The sequence below is a fragment of the Protopterus annectens genome, chromosome 6.part0, assembly GCF_019279795.1.
Source record: "Protopterus annectens isolate FY-2018-M chromosome 6.part0, PAN1.0, whole genome shotgun sequence".
NCBI classification, from domain to species: Eukaryota; Metazoa; Chordata; order Ceratodontiformes; family Protopteridae; genus Protopterus; species Protopterus annectens.
Genome location: NC_056737.1, coordinates 1,971,180,648 through 1,971,194,661, shown reverse-complemented (window position 1 = coordinate 1,971,194,661; position 14,014 = coordinate 1,971,180,648).

The following is a 14,014-nucleotide window of genomic DNA, read 5'->3' as shown; positions in this document are numbered from 1 at the left end:
ATTCCACCGGGGCCCTTTTTTAAGTATGGCAATGGAAGGGGGGGAAAACTGGGTGAAAAGGGTTTTTCAAACTTCCCCTCCCAAAAAACTACATGTTTACAGGGGGCTTCAAACAAACACTTTTATTTACACAAAACACACACACACACACACACACACACACACACACACACACACACACAAAAATTTGCCAGTACTGAATCCATAGGTTCATAGGTGTGTACTAGGAATGGCCATGGAGCCTTTACAAGCCTAGCCCATAGGATTACCCTGGTATTATTCCACCTGACATTAGTCCCCAGTGTGTCTAAGAGTATAACCACTGGAGTGACCCCCAGGGTGGGATTTCTATTCCCCATCACTCATCCAGATTTATCTTGAAGAGGGCCAGTGAGGTGCTCTGCTTGACATGTATGAAGTATATTTCATAGCATGGGCAGTCTCTGGGTTATGAACCTGTCCTCCAGCATGTTCTGTTAATTGTGGAAATGGGTTGAAGTCTCTGGAGCATGCGGTGCTGATGGATTGGGTTCTTTAAAAGTAGCATTTCAGACAGAGCTGGGTCAGACATGGCTTTGTAAGTCAAGCAGAGATCACCTCTGAATAGCCAATATGAGACAGAGAATAGTTGGAGTTATTGGAATCTTTCCATATTGGACAAGTGCTTAAGGCTTAGGATCCTCTTTGTGAGGTACTTTTGCAGCCTCTCCAGTTGTTGCAGGTGTCCGGTGAGGTACACACCAAATGGGTCTTTGTACTCAATTGGCCTAATAAGGGGAGAGTAGAGGGAGACAATGACCTCTTGATTCCTGGATGCAACACCCTTAGTAATGAGGTGTGCCACATAGAAGGACTTTCTGAACACAGTGGCACTGTGGTGGTCAACACAGAGCTCTCTGTCAACCTGTATTCCTAGTTCTCTTATAATGACTTCAATGTTCAGTGGACTATCTTCGATGTGGTGATTCATGGGAACCAAGTTGTTCCCAAAGGGGATGGCAGCAAGTTTTCTGGCATTGAGCTTAAGTCCAGGGTTCTGACACCAGTCGTAGGTTTCATTGAGGCCTTTTTGCAGGATGTCAACACTGCATGGGGAGTTAATAATAGCACCCACCTTGCAGTCATCTGCGAACATTGTCAGCCAGAGTCCCTTCATGTTGGGCTGGAATTCAGAGGCATAGATACTGAACATGAGGGGACACAGGACCAAACCCTGTGGGACTCCACTTGTGACTGGTCCGCAGTCTGACATGGACTTCACTGCTTTCACACCATGGGTTCTATATGTGAGCCTTCACACCATGGGTTCTATATGTGAGCCAGTTTGCAGGCCAGCTAGTGATATAGGGGTTGATGCCTAGTTGAGTGTGTTTATCTATGATTCCTTTGTGGGGAATGGTGTCCAAGGATTAGAAGGCCTGCCTATCTTGTCATTTATTAAATACCCTTACATAGTTATTTTGGGACAGACCTTATAGGGCTCAGAGTGTTTACAGCTACATTTACAGTGGATGACAACAGTGGGCCTTCTAAAATGAACATTGGGACATATACTGGGTGGACCATAAAAGTGCAAAACCCACCCAGGGATACTGTTTTTCACACACACACTTGTCAGGGCTGAGATTAGAGCCCTACCTATCTAGTTATTGCTAATACCCAAGTGCTATGCATTTGCTCGCATGTGCCACTGAACTTATAAGTGAAAAGTGTCCCAAGGCAAAGTGTAGCAATGGGTGATGTACTGAGTGAGAGAAGCCACAAAATACTTTAACATACACATATACCTGCGTTCATACTGGTGCCAGGACTGGGAGATTAGAACCCTGCCTAACTAGTTATTTGTACTATAGTGTTACTCAATTATTGCATGCATCCACAGAGCTTATAGGGCTGTGGGCTGCCCAAAAATTACTTCTAAGGTGACGGCATCAGCAGGACTACTAAGTAGGGCAATAGGAAGTGTACTGGGTGTGAATGGGTTCAAAATATTAACTTGCAGACACACACACACCCTTTTACATTTGCGAGGACCGATTAGAACCCTCACTTAAATAGTTATTTTATGCTATAGTGGTATGCAGTTATCTCATGCATCCACCAGAGCTTATAGGGCAGAGGCCAGTCAATGGTACTTCACAGTGAATGACATCAGCAGATCTTGCAGAAGTAGGGCACTGAGAGGTGTGCAGAGTGGGAATGGATGAAACACTTATTCCTAGCCACCGCGTTATGTTGGGACTGTAATTAGAGACCCCCTACCTATCTAGTTGTTGTATGATATTGTGCAGTTATTACACATGCACTATCGTGCTGACAGGACTAAAGCCAGTCAAGGTACATCTAAGGTGAATGACACTTAGTTTTTGTAAAGTAAGGAAATGGGAAGTGTACTTGCTGGGTGATGAGCATCACAATGTAGACCACACACACACACACACACACACAAATATTAGGTGATGTGATATTCCAACCCCCACCTCAGTACCATGAGCAATAAATCTCATTTCATGCTAGCGCGTGCCAGTGGTTAACTGGTGCAGCTGGTATCCTCTATGCCATTCAGGGCATCCCCTGTGTAGCTCACTCTGTGTGTGTCTTCCTGTGTGTCTTCTCTCTGTCACATCCCTCCTTCCCCATGTGTCTATATGTGTGTATGCTTGACATATTGTAATATGTAAGCCCATATATATATGTGTGTGTGTATCACCCATGACAGATGCAGATATACCACCTTATGTGCCACCTACAGCTGGCTGTGGGTAATCCTGTCTGATAAGGTGTGTGGAGACAATTAAGTTTACATAGCTGTGTGTGCCTTCAGGAACATTTTGCACTATATAGTCAATGGTATCGAACTTGTGAGCTTCACTTCTCTCCTTCTTTCCAAGTGTAGGTGCATGCTGAGTACTGACCTTCTATAGTAAGTGTGGGAATCTATTTTCAGGATAGTTGTACTCCAGTCCAGGGTGTTGTGTGCTACAGCCATACCTTGCAACCTGTTTGTGCAGATATTTGTAAAGATAGGCACAATATGGGTAAACAATGGGCCAAACATAAGAGCACTGTAACAATTGCTCTTATCAATGTAGCAACTTGTGTTGCTTGGGTTACAGGGTTTGTTTTAGCAGACATTCTCTGACATATATAATGTTTGACACTGTAATGTATTGTGCCTTTACTGATAGATACAATTGGATCATCACAGTTATTTACCAGAGAAATAGATGGATGATGCACAGACCTATATTATTATGAGGGAAAGGCTAGATACTGAAATCAAAATGATTGGGGTGGCTACAGCTGATTGACTGGTGTGTAAAGGTCCAACACCTTGGTGATGTACAGCTGGGAATCTCCTGGTTGTGCATTCTTCTTTTCTAGAGGTTATATCTGGTATGTATACCCCATCAACTGTACCAATTCTACAGGTGTCAGATTCATGCCCTCATATATCTGATTTTTCCCTTAACATTGTGGTTTCTAGAGTATTTGTTGCGGTGACTTCAGGGTTGCAGTAGGGGAATAATGACAGAGACATTGATTTCAGGGCTTCACACACCCGCTAGCGACATCATGCTACCACGCCCACTCAGCCTGTTATTCTCAACTTTCTAACGTATGAACAATATTTCAAATGTGTCCTATGATTTGGGCCTTTATCCCACACCATTATGTATGGCTTTCTCAAGATGTCTTCCTTTGCTTGCGCAAGTTGAGAATACTAGCATTTTAGCAGCATATTTGTTTTACATTTTGATGACTAATGTTGCTTGTTGGTAGTATTGACCCCATGACATTCCCTACAAAGGCATTATGGGTGAGGCATGGGTCTTTGCAGTAGCCTGTAGGCCATGTGACACTGATGCAAGCCATCTGCCAGCCAAGTCAGTACGTTCGCTCATATGTTCCCAAGGCTGCCGGGCGATGGACCCCTCTGGTGGGACAATGGTGATGACAGAATCACTGCTGTCTTCACTGAGGCACCCTCCCTCCGTATGTGAGCCAAACATCTGGTAAAGTCATGAGTAATTGGGTGAGAAAGGCCACAAATATAGGGACCATTTAGCAACTTCCATACAAACCCTAGAAGGTGATACAGCAACAGATTTTGCATTAGCATTCATTTTTCTATAGGGTATGAGTCTGAGACACTACAGTCATCATTATTTTCTGACTTTAGACTTTTTTTTGTGGTTTTGCCAGTAATTACGCCCAGACAACACTAACCATAATGACTGAAATATAATGCAAACCTCTGTACATTCTTCAAAAGTCTGCTGGTTGGGAGGTATCTAGTAGGCATATGTATGTTACTCAACATGTGTACTATTCAAATGTGTGGCCCCTGTACACATGACCTGTCCAGCTTTTCCAGCAGTAATGGATATTGACATCTGAATTGTGCAACTCCCACTGTATACATGTAGCTGACCTACAAAATAATTGCTTTTACAGTTCATGGAACTTTACCCATGTCACCACAGTACTGTACCCTGAGCCACTAGGACACAACAGCCATGTGAAGTTGCTAGCATCACGACAGTATTCCCATACATTTGCATAGTTCATTGGCCCTGCATATTGTGGACATGCAACAAGTTATCAAGTTGTGAGGAGGCCTGTGTGCTCTGCTGCTGTTACCGACTGCATGTTACCATTCTATGGGATATGGGTGTAGAGAGACACCACCCTGTCAATGGTACACATTTTCACAGAACTTCTTTGATATTAGCTTTACATTTTGGTTTCATTTAGTGATATCGTGCCCTGTCTTGGAGAATGAGGCATATCACTGCAGGCCACAGGTTAAATTGTGACAGGTGGTACAGACTGGCTTTTTCGATTCAGAGCCTGCAAACTCAAAGCCTACTGTGATATCAGTGTATAAGTCTGTAGAGGTATTATCATTGTCACCATTTGTGGGCCTTTGCATTCCTTTATGGTTTCTATGGCTGACTTGCTGGGTGAGGTCTGAGGGTGATATGGGATCCCGCATTGACATCCATGCATGTGACATATGACCCCCTTAGTTGGCCCCCACATATAATCTGCGGTGAAGTTTGTCACCTTGAATAATGCTGCATAGTGTGGAAAATATTATTGCAGACATTTCTGGTGTCCCTGTAACTGTCTGATTGTCTGCTGCTATCCCAATCGTACCCATTCACTTGCATGCGTGACTTAATAAAAAACTTAAAAGCGAACCAGCACAAAAGGTGGGAATAAAGCAAAACCTTCTTTTATTGTGGCATATTGAAACAGATAACTGCAAACGGTTTGGCCCTGAACCAATAACTTCATCAGTGCAAAAAGAAAAAAAAAGTTGGAATAGTGCATCCTGGTGTTCTTTATATATAAAGAATTTAAAGATGTATATACCTAAAAAATCCTATAAAAATACATTCATGAGAACAACATATAATGAAAATAAAACAAATAAAAATATGTAATATTAAGTTACCAATAAATTGGAAGAATTAACTAGTTCAAACCATGAAAACCACCAATTCAAATCCATGAATGAATACATAGCCAGCAAAAAACTTTATCCATATTCATTTCAACCCAGGTTTGAACAAAAGCACCCCAATCTAGTAATCCATAATGCTACCATGTTATTGAGCTTATCATGCCAGCCTGCCTTAGTCATCCTCGTGGCCTGAATCTTATCTATAATTGTAAATTGAGGAATTGGGCAGTCTGAGGTGAGTCAAAGTATGCTTATAAAGCATTCAACTTTTAGTTCTGATTGCACTAAGATGCTCACCTAATCCCTGAAGAATCTCAGTGGTGGGAGTTTGGCCTACATAAAATGAGTGCATGCTTTGGGTGGCGAAATATACCGCAATCTGAACTGCAGTGCAAAATTCTAATGAAGACCGTGAAGTGTTAGCACTTGAAAATTCTTTCATTTTGGCCATATACCTGCATGCACTGCAGTGACACTTGAAATGAACCAATCAGTGGTCCCAAATAAAGTATGGTTTGTGTGGATGTAATTGGATGAAATTATTTGTAATATGTAAAATGTAGATTCATCGTCCTGCCCCTGCGATATGAAAAGACACATGTCTCAGGTAATATGTCAGATAAAAACTCATGTGCTCTCAAAATACCCCAATGATGATTAACTATATTTCCTAAATGAAGGGTAATTATTTCCGCAGGATTCACTTAACCAAATCTAATAGGTTTAACAGAATTATTAAAGAGGCCTCCCTGTTCATGTTTATATGTTAATAGTTAATAACGTGGCATGTGCCTAACCTCATGAATGGTTTGTCGAATTTGAGATAGATTTATTTAGAGGGGGATATAATATATCACAAAAATCCTGTTCAGATTCCATGAGTTTGTAAGCGAACATATACGTTTCATGCGTATGTGGGTGTGATTTAGGAATGTTGCTGATGATGTGGCGAGATTTTCTAGTAGCGTGTAAAATTTTGAGATTATACTGTGGAAACTTTCACCACACACGCTTGTGTGAAATATGATCAATTTGTCTGTAGTTATCTTAACATCAGAAAGATAATCTCTTGGTATTGGGTCTCCAAAGTAAACAATACCCCATAAATTGCTGTTCAAATATTGGAACAAACTCATTAATAAAGTGTATCACCCATACACCATCCAACAATCCATCTAAATATCTCCTCCAGATGTCCAATTCTGCCAGAAACGTGTTGTTATAGAATGTCATATGTATGTTGTTAAAAAAAAACAAATAGGTCTACATATATCGGGCAGATGCCCCCATTACCGTACCCTGGTTTGTAATATATCTGACCATCAAAGAAAAAATGTTTTGGTTATACATATTCAGTCATTTTGATTGAAAAGTTATTAAATCCAACAGGGCGACTTTGATTCTTCTAGCCAAAAACATAGCTGAAAGTCCGGCCTCATGTGGGATACTGGTATGTAGGGTGACGTCAATGTACCGAAGCCACCAATCCAATTCAACTGAGTATCTGGATGATATTCAAAAATTCAGTTGTGTCCTTAGCCTGGACCTAACCCTGGACAATAAGGTCTGAGATGATAAGTGAAATGCAGACAAGGGCTCAAGTAGAGGCCTCTGCCTGAAAACAATTGGTCGGCCGGAGGACACGTGGGATATTTGTGTTTTGGCAACAAATACAAGTATTGGGGAATAGGATTGGTGACCTTTGAGATTTGTTTACAAATATATTTGGTCTATAACCCCTTCTTCTGTGGCCATATCCGGGAAAAGTCAATAAGTATTTTCAAATTAGGCATCAGGTCTACTACCATATGCATATAAAACCTAGCATCAGATAACTGTTTATTGGTTTCATTGTAATATGTAAAATGTGAATTCATTGTCCTGCCCTTGCGATATGAAAAGACACATGTCTCAGGTAATATGTCAGATAAAAACTCATGTGCTCTCAAAATACCACAATGATGATTAACTATATTTCTAAATGAAGGAGTATTATTTCCATAGGTTACTGTAAATCTAATGGGTTGTGCTCGAGAACTAGTGGAGGCCTCCTGGGAGGTCGACATTCCAACCACCCATGGATAAACATGTGGCCATATTCGAGGCCTTGATCAAGATTTACATTTCTCCCTTGGATACCAGCCTATCAAACATAATCTGACTTCATACGAGCGAAAAGGGTTACGAAGACCAATTCCCAACTTCATATGATATTGTCCATTTTGCCAGCTGAAGCAAAGGGAGGTATTGTGGTTATGGGATCCGGGGTTAGCATATTGCCAAAGCCAATAAACAGTTATCTGATGCTAGGTTTTATATATATGGTAGTGAATCCCTTTCTGTTTATTGACTCTTTCTGGTTATACAGAAGGTTGGAAATATTCAACATATTTATATATTGTAAACAATAAATATCACCAATCCTATTCCCCAATACGCATATTTGTTGCGAAAATACACAAACATTCCTTGTCCTCCGGACAATTGTTTCAGTGAAACTCTTATTGGAGCCCTTGTGCTGCATTTCTTACCTATCTCAAACATTTATTGTCTGGAGTTAGGTGCCAGGCTTAAGGACACAACTGAATTTTGAATATCATTCAGGATACTCAGTTGGAGATAAATTTGGTGGCTTGCACACATTGGATGTCGCCTCCTATATAGTATTCCATAGAGCCGGACTTTCAGCCTATAGCGTTTTAGTTTAGAAAATTAAGCTCTATTCCTGTTGGTTTAATAACTTTCTAATCAAAATGATGAATATGATAACTTCAAAAACATTTTTTCTTTGATGAATTGGGAGATATTGTGAAACCAAGGGTGGCAATGCGGTATCTTGCCCGATATATACGACCTATTTATGGTACGAACGATATACATATATGATAGCAGCAACAAGTTTTTCTGGCAGGGTGGGCATCTGGAGGAATATTTGATGATTGTTAGATGGTGTGGCGGGGTGATACACTTTTGGCTAATAGAGTTTGTTCAATATTTGAACAGCAGTTTATGGGGTATTAAGTTTACTTTGGAGACCCAGCTGAAGTTATCTTTCTGGATATTGAATAACCGAACCGTTGATCATACTCTTGCTGGCGTTGCATAGAAGTTTTCTGATATAACTCTCTTTTACGATACTAATCTGCATCCCATACATCATCCAACATTCCTAAATATGCATAAATGTTGTTCATCTACAAAATCCCATGGAATCTGAACCAGGATGTTTGTGATAGATTTATTCAGAGATATAATATATCAACCCGACAGACCATTCATGAGGTTAGGCACATACCCGTTCTCAACTATTAACATATAAACATGAACGAGGAGGCCTCTACTAGTTGCCAGGCACAACCCGTGATTTACAGTAACTTATGGTAATAATACTTCATTTAGAAATATAGTTAATCATCACTGGGGTATTTTGAGAGCACATGAGTTTTTATGTGACATATTACCTGAGACATGTGTCTTTTCATATCGCAAGGGCAGGACGATGAATTCACATTTTACATATTACAATGAAACCAATAAACAGTTATCTGATGCTAGGTTTTATATGCATATGGTAGTAGACCTGATGCCTAATTTGAAAATACTTATTGACTCTTTCCTGGATATGGCCACAGAGAGGGTTATAGACCAGCATATTTGTAAACAACTAAGGTCACCAATCCACTATTTAATACTTGTATTTGTTGCCGAGAAAATACACAAACATCACGTGTCACCCTCCAGGCCGACCAATTGTTTCAGGCAGAGGCTCTCTTCTGGGCCCTTGTCTGCATTTCTTACTATCTCAAACACATTTTGTTGTCTAGGGTTGGGTCCGGGATTAAGGACTACAGCTGAATTTTTGAATATCATTCAGGATACTCAGTTGGAGATCAGTTAGTGGCTTTGCACATTGGATGTACATCTCCTATATACTAGTATTCCACATGGGGCGGACTTTCAGCTATAGCTTTTTGGTTAGAAGGGTGACTCTATTCATTTAGTTTAATAACTTTCTAATCAAAACTGACTGAATGTGTATTAATAAAAACATTTTTTCTTTGATGGTCAGATATGTTGGCATACCAAAGAAGTGCGGCAATAGGGCATCTTTTGCTTGATATATGCTGACCTATTTATGGATTGCACGAACAAATATACATATATGATACTGGCAACAAGTTTCTGGCAGAATTGGACATCTGGAGGAGATATTTAGATGATTGTTGGATGGTGTGGCGGGTGATACTTTTAGTAATGAGTTTGTTCACTATTTGAACAGCAATTTATAGATGTGGTTACTTTGGAGACCCAAGTACAAGAGATATCTTTCCTGATATTAAGATATTAACAAATTGATCATACTCTGGCTACAACATGTAAGTTTCCTGATATAACTCTCTTTTACACGCTACTAGTAATCATCCCCGCCACATCATCAGCAACATTCCTAAATCACAATTCATACGCATGAAACGTATTTGTTCATCTACAAAATCCCATGTGGAATCTGAACAGGATCTTTGTGATAGATTTATTAAGAGGGGATATAATATATCTCAACTTCAACGAACCATTCATGAGGTTGAAGCACCATACGTTCTCAACTATTAACATATAAACATGAACAGGAGGCCTCTACTAGTTCTCGAGCACAACCCATTAGATTTACAGTAACTTATGGAAATAATACTTCATTTAGAAATATAGTTAATCATCACTGGGGTATTTTGAGAGCACATGAGTTTTTATGTGACATATTACCTGAGACATGTGTCTTTTCATATCGCAGGGCAGGACGATTAATTCATTTACATATCACAAAAAATTTCATCCAATTACATCACAAACCACTGTTGAGGATCCACTGATTGGTTCATTTCCCTCGGTCACTGCAGTGCATGAAAAATATTTTCTCTACCTTCCCAATTGGTTTTGGTTTGCGTTCATGGGTATATTGTGTACACCATTATGAACAATTCCAACTGAGATTCAAGTGGCATCTTGGCACAGAACTAAAAAAAGAATAAAATTCTCCTCTGAAAAAAAAAATAGATTCAACTGAGGTGCTGGAGCTGGTATAAGCTCAATCATGGAAGATTTGGTCCAGATTGGTGTTGCAACAGGGAAAAATGGATGTGGCATGTATTCAACATGATTTGTTTAGGAGGGAACTAGTACCCCTTTTTGGGAACTTACTATTAATTTTTTTGCAGAAGGAATAGACTTTTGCTTCTTATTTTTGGTTTGTTCCTCATATAATTTGTGGTTTTCTGGCAAATCATTTAGGAATGAAGTCACTAAATAATGACAGACATTGAGTTTAAGACATTATGACCTTCAGAAAAATGCATGCTAAAGCAAGACCTGTTATTCTATCAACTGTCTTAAGTTTATACAAGAGCAATTTTTAGTGCTGTTTGTATGTTCTCCCAATATATTTATTTGGCCTTGTCCAGATTTCCTGCATTAAGAGGTTGAGAGGTACGTGCAAATAAATTGCTTTATAGAATTAGGAATATCCAAACCTCTCAACTGTCCCCAGTTTTGGCTCAAAATCTTGCTCTCCCCCTAATAACCTCTCCACAAAATGGCAATTTTGGAAGAAAACGTGGAGGGTTTACAATTATAAATAACTGTAATGATCAGAGTTATAGATTACTTTTATTTCAGAAATGCATATAGATGCTCTTATTTTTTCAGCTGCTCAAGTTAACAGTACTAATATTAAAAAGGTGTCCCTTCTTTGACAGGTTCCCAGCTGTACTGTGTGGCAATTTTATATTTTTTGGTTTGTTTTTCATAAAATTGTGGTTTTCTGCCAAATTAGTGGCGAATCATTAAAGACTGAAGTTAAAAAATAATGGCAGACATTTGAGTTTCAGATTTCATACCCTTCAGAAAATTCATACTAATGCAAGACCTACTACTATTCTATTATCTAAGTTTATAAGAGCAATATTTAAAAATTGTCTGTATTTTTGGGCCTGTGTCCCACTTCTATGCATGGCTTTGTCCAGATTTCTTGCTCTGAGGTTGAGAGGTATGAGATGTCAGAGCCATCACCATCAGCCAGAGACATTTCAAATTGTGACATACTTGTTGCACCCCACTCCCCCATGTAGTGACCCTGGATGTGTCCAAGCAAGGCAAGGAGCAGTTATGCAGTGTAAGTGTGCAGAGTATTCCCCCATCCAAGGTAGACACAAGTATGACAGTGGTTTTTCATCTGTCCTTGATTTTGCAGAATGTTCTGGTTTTCTGTCATATTTTTATACTGTTGATTTATGCTTCTTATTATTCAGAAAATGCATGCTGTCGCAGTGCCCTGTTGCGTTGTGTTTAAGTAGCAATGCTTTAATGACCATCTGATAAGTTTGTCTGAGATTGTAAGATGCAAGTAACCTTTAATAAGTATGCTGTTAAATGATTACCAACACTGAAAGCCTTTTTGTTGTTGCCATGCAGAGAATATTTACATAACTAGATAATATACAAGCCTTAGGAACTGAAATGCATATGACAGTATTTGTAATAAAGGACAGGATTACAGTATTTTCAGAAGCACATTACATTTGTTGGAGATTTGCCGTCATCTTTGCAGGCTTTACCTGTAAACTAAACAAAATGCCAATCTATCATGTGGGGTCCATAACCTTTGCAGTAATCCTTTAAGCAATTTATCTTGAGTTTGTTTCTTGTTTGCTGTTCATTTTTTTATGTTGATCATGTTTTCCCCATGAAACAAGTAGATAGTTGTTGTCAGGCAGCTGGTCTTTTTTAGATAAGAAACATTTTTACAAGTTGGGGGGTATCACAGAGATTTCTACTTTCAGTATGTTACTTGGTACTTTTATAAAGCTGAATATAAGTTATAATTAGAACTGCAGTGCAAGGAGAAGTTTGTTTTTTTATACTTGATTTTGACTAGTATTCCAGTGATGTATTTAAAAAGTAATTTATTTTTTCATGCCTCACAGCCTTTTTGTTTCCATCTAGATATTAAGTAAGCTGTCATGTAGCCAATGCATTGAAATATTTTTTCTTCTACACTTCATTTTGTCTTAACTGGACTCTTGTAATGATGGTTTGGCACTCAGGGCAGCGTATTTAATTAAAGTTCCAGTTGTGTTTTTGAGCATAGCTCCACCCTTTTCTAGTTGGTCACACCCCTTCCCATTGGCCCCACCCATTCAGCTGTCTCCTGCAGCCCCCCCCCTTTTAATTTGAAGTCACCAGCCACCACTGGAGAGTACTGCAAGGCTCCACCAGATATGTCAAGGCAGCTGAACCGTGACTTGAGCATCCCAAACACATGCTCTATAATGATCCTGGTTTGTGCATGTGCTTCATTATGGCATTCTTGATTGGGTGTGTGTGCATTTCTTTTTTTTTTTTAAAACAAGTTTATTGTTTTAACATATAAGAGAAATATCATAACAATTTTATACAAATAATTAAAAATAGGTATTATTATAATATTCAACAAAACAACTAAAGTATTTACAAAGACATCCACTACAATCAGATCAATTAATTAAACTAAAATACTGTGCTATTGAAATTAGAATTTTTTTAACAAATTTTATAAATTATCCCATACAATAAAATGTGATGTTTTTCTAGTTGTTCTCATTCTAATTGTGCTTATTTCCATATGACACATTATATTCATAACATGTTTAAATTCATTGAACAGAAGGAGGTGTATCTGAAATCCAATTTCTAGTTATTATTTTCCTAGCCACTGCTAGGATAGACCATAACAAAGGGAAGCTTAATCTTTTAACACATTGAGGTACAGGTGTGTTGAATAATATAAGAGACTTAGAAATAATGAAATTATCTGTAAAAAGAGCCTGCAAAAAATTCATTAATTGACTTCAGTATTCTTTTCAACTTCATACAGTCATAAAACATATGAGCCCAGTCAGCATTAATTTCTACATTACATCTCTTACATAGATTATCTTTATTATTAATTTTATTCATCATCAAAGGTGTATAAAAGATCTATGTAAAAATTTCCATGTATAAAGTCTCCAGACAATGGAAGATGTAGTTCTATAAGCAGATTCAATATATATTGTTTATCTTGTTGAGTTGGTGGGTCCCCATTAATAGGGTGAAATAATTCCAGTATGAATCTACATTGTAAAAGTTTCTTGTCTGATAATTTTATGTATATATGAAAGTTTGCCTTTATCAGAAACTTTATGCTGTAAATTTATTATCATGTAATCAATCAGTTTTGGAATAGATTCTTTAACTGTTATAGACATTAGATCTATTCTATCAATGAGATGTTGTCTAAAGATCTGAACCTCTAACCAGCAAGTTTCTCTTAGATCAAATTCTTGTTTTAAGAAATCTAGATTTTTAACTTTATTATCAGATATCAGCTGATACCAGTACTTTAGATTATTATCTATAGCTAAATGAGCTCCTTCAAGTAGATGACTAGGCATACCCTGAGTATAAATTATAGAATACAATAAAATTCCATTCCCTATACTTAGGGTGCATGAATATAAAGTTACGATA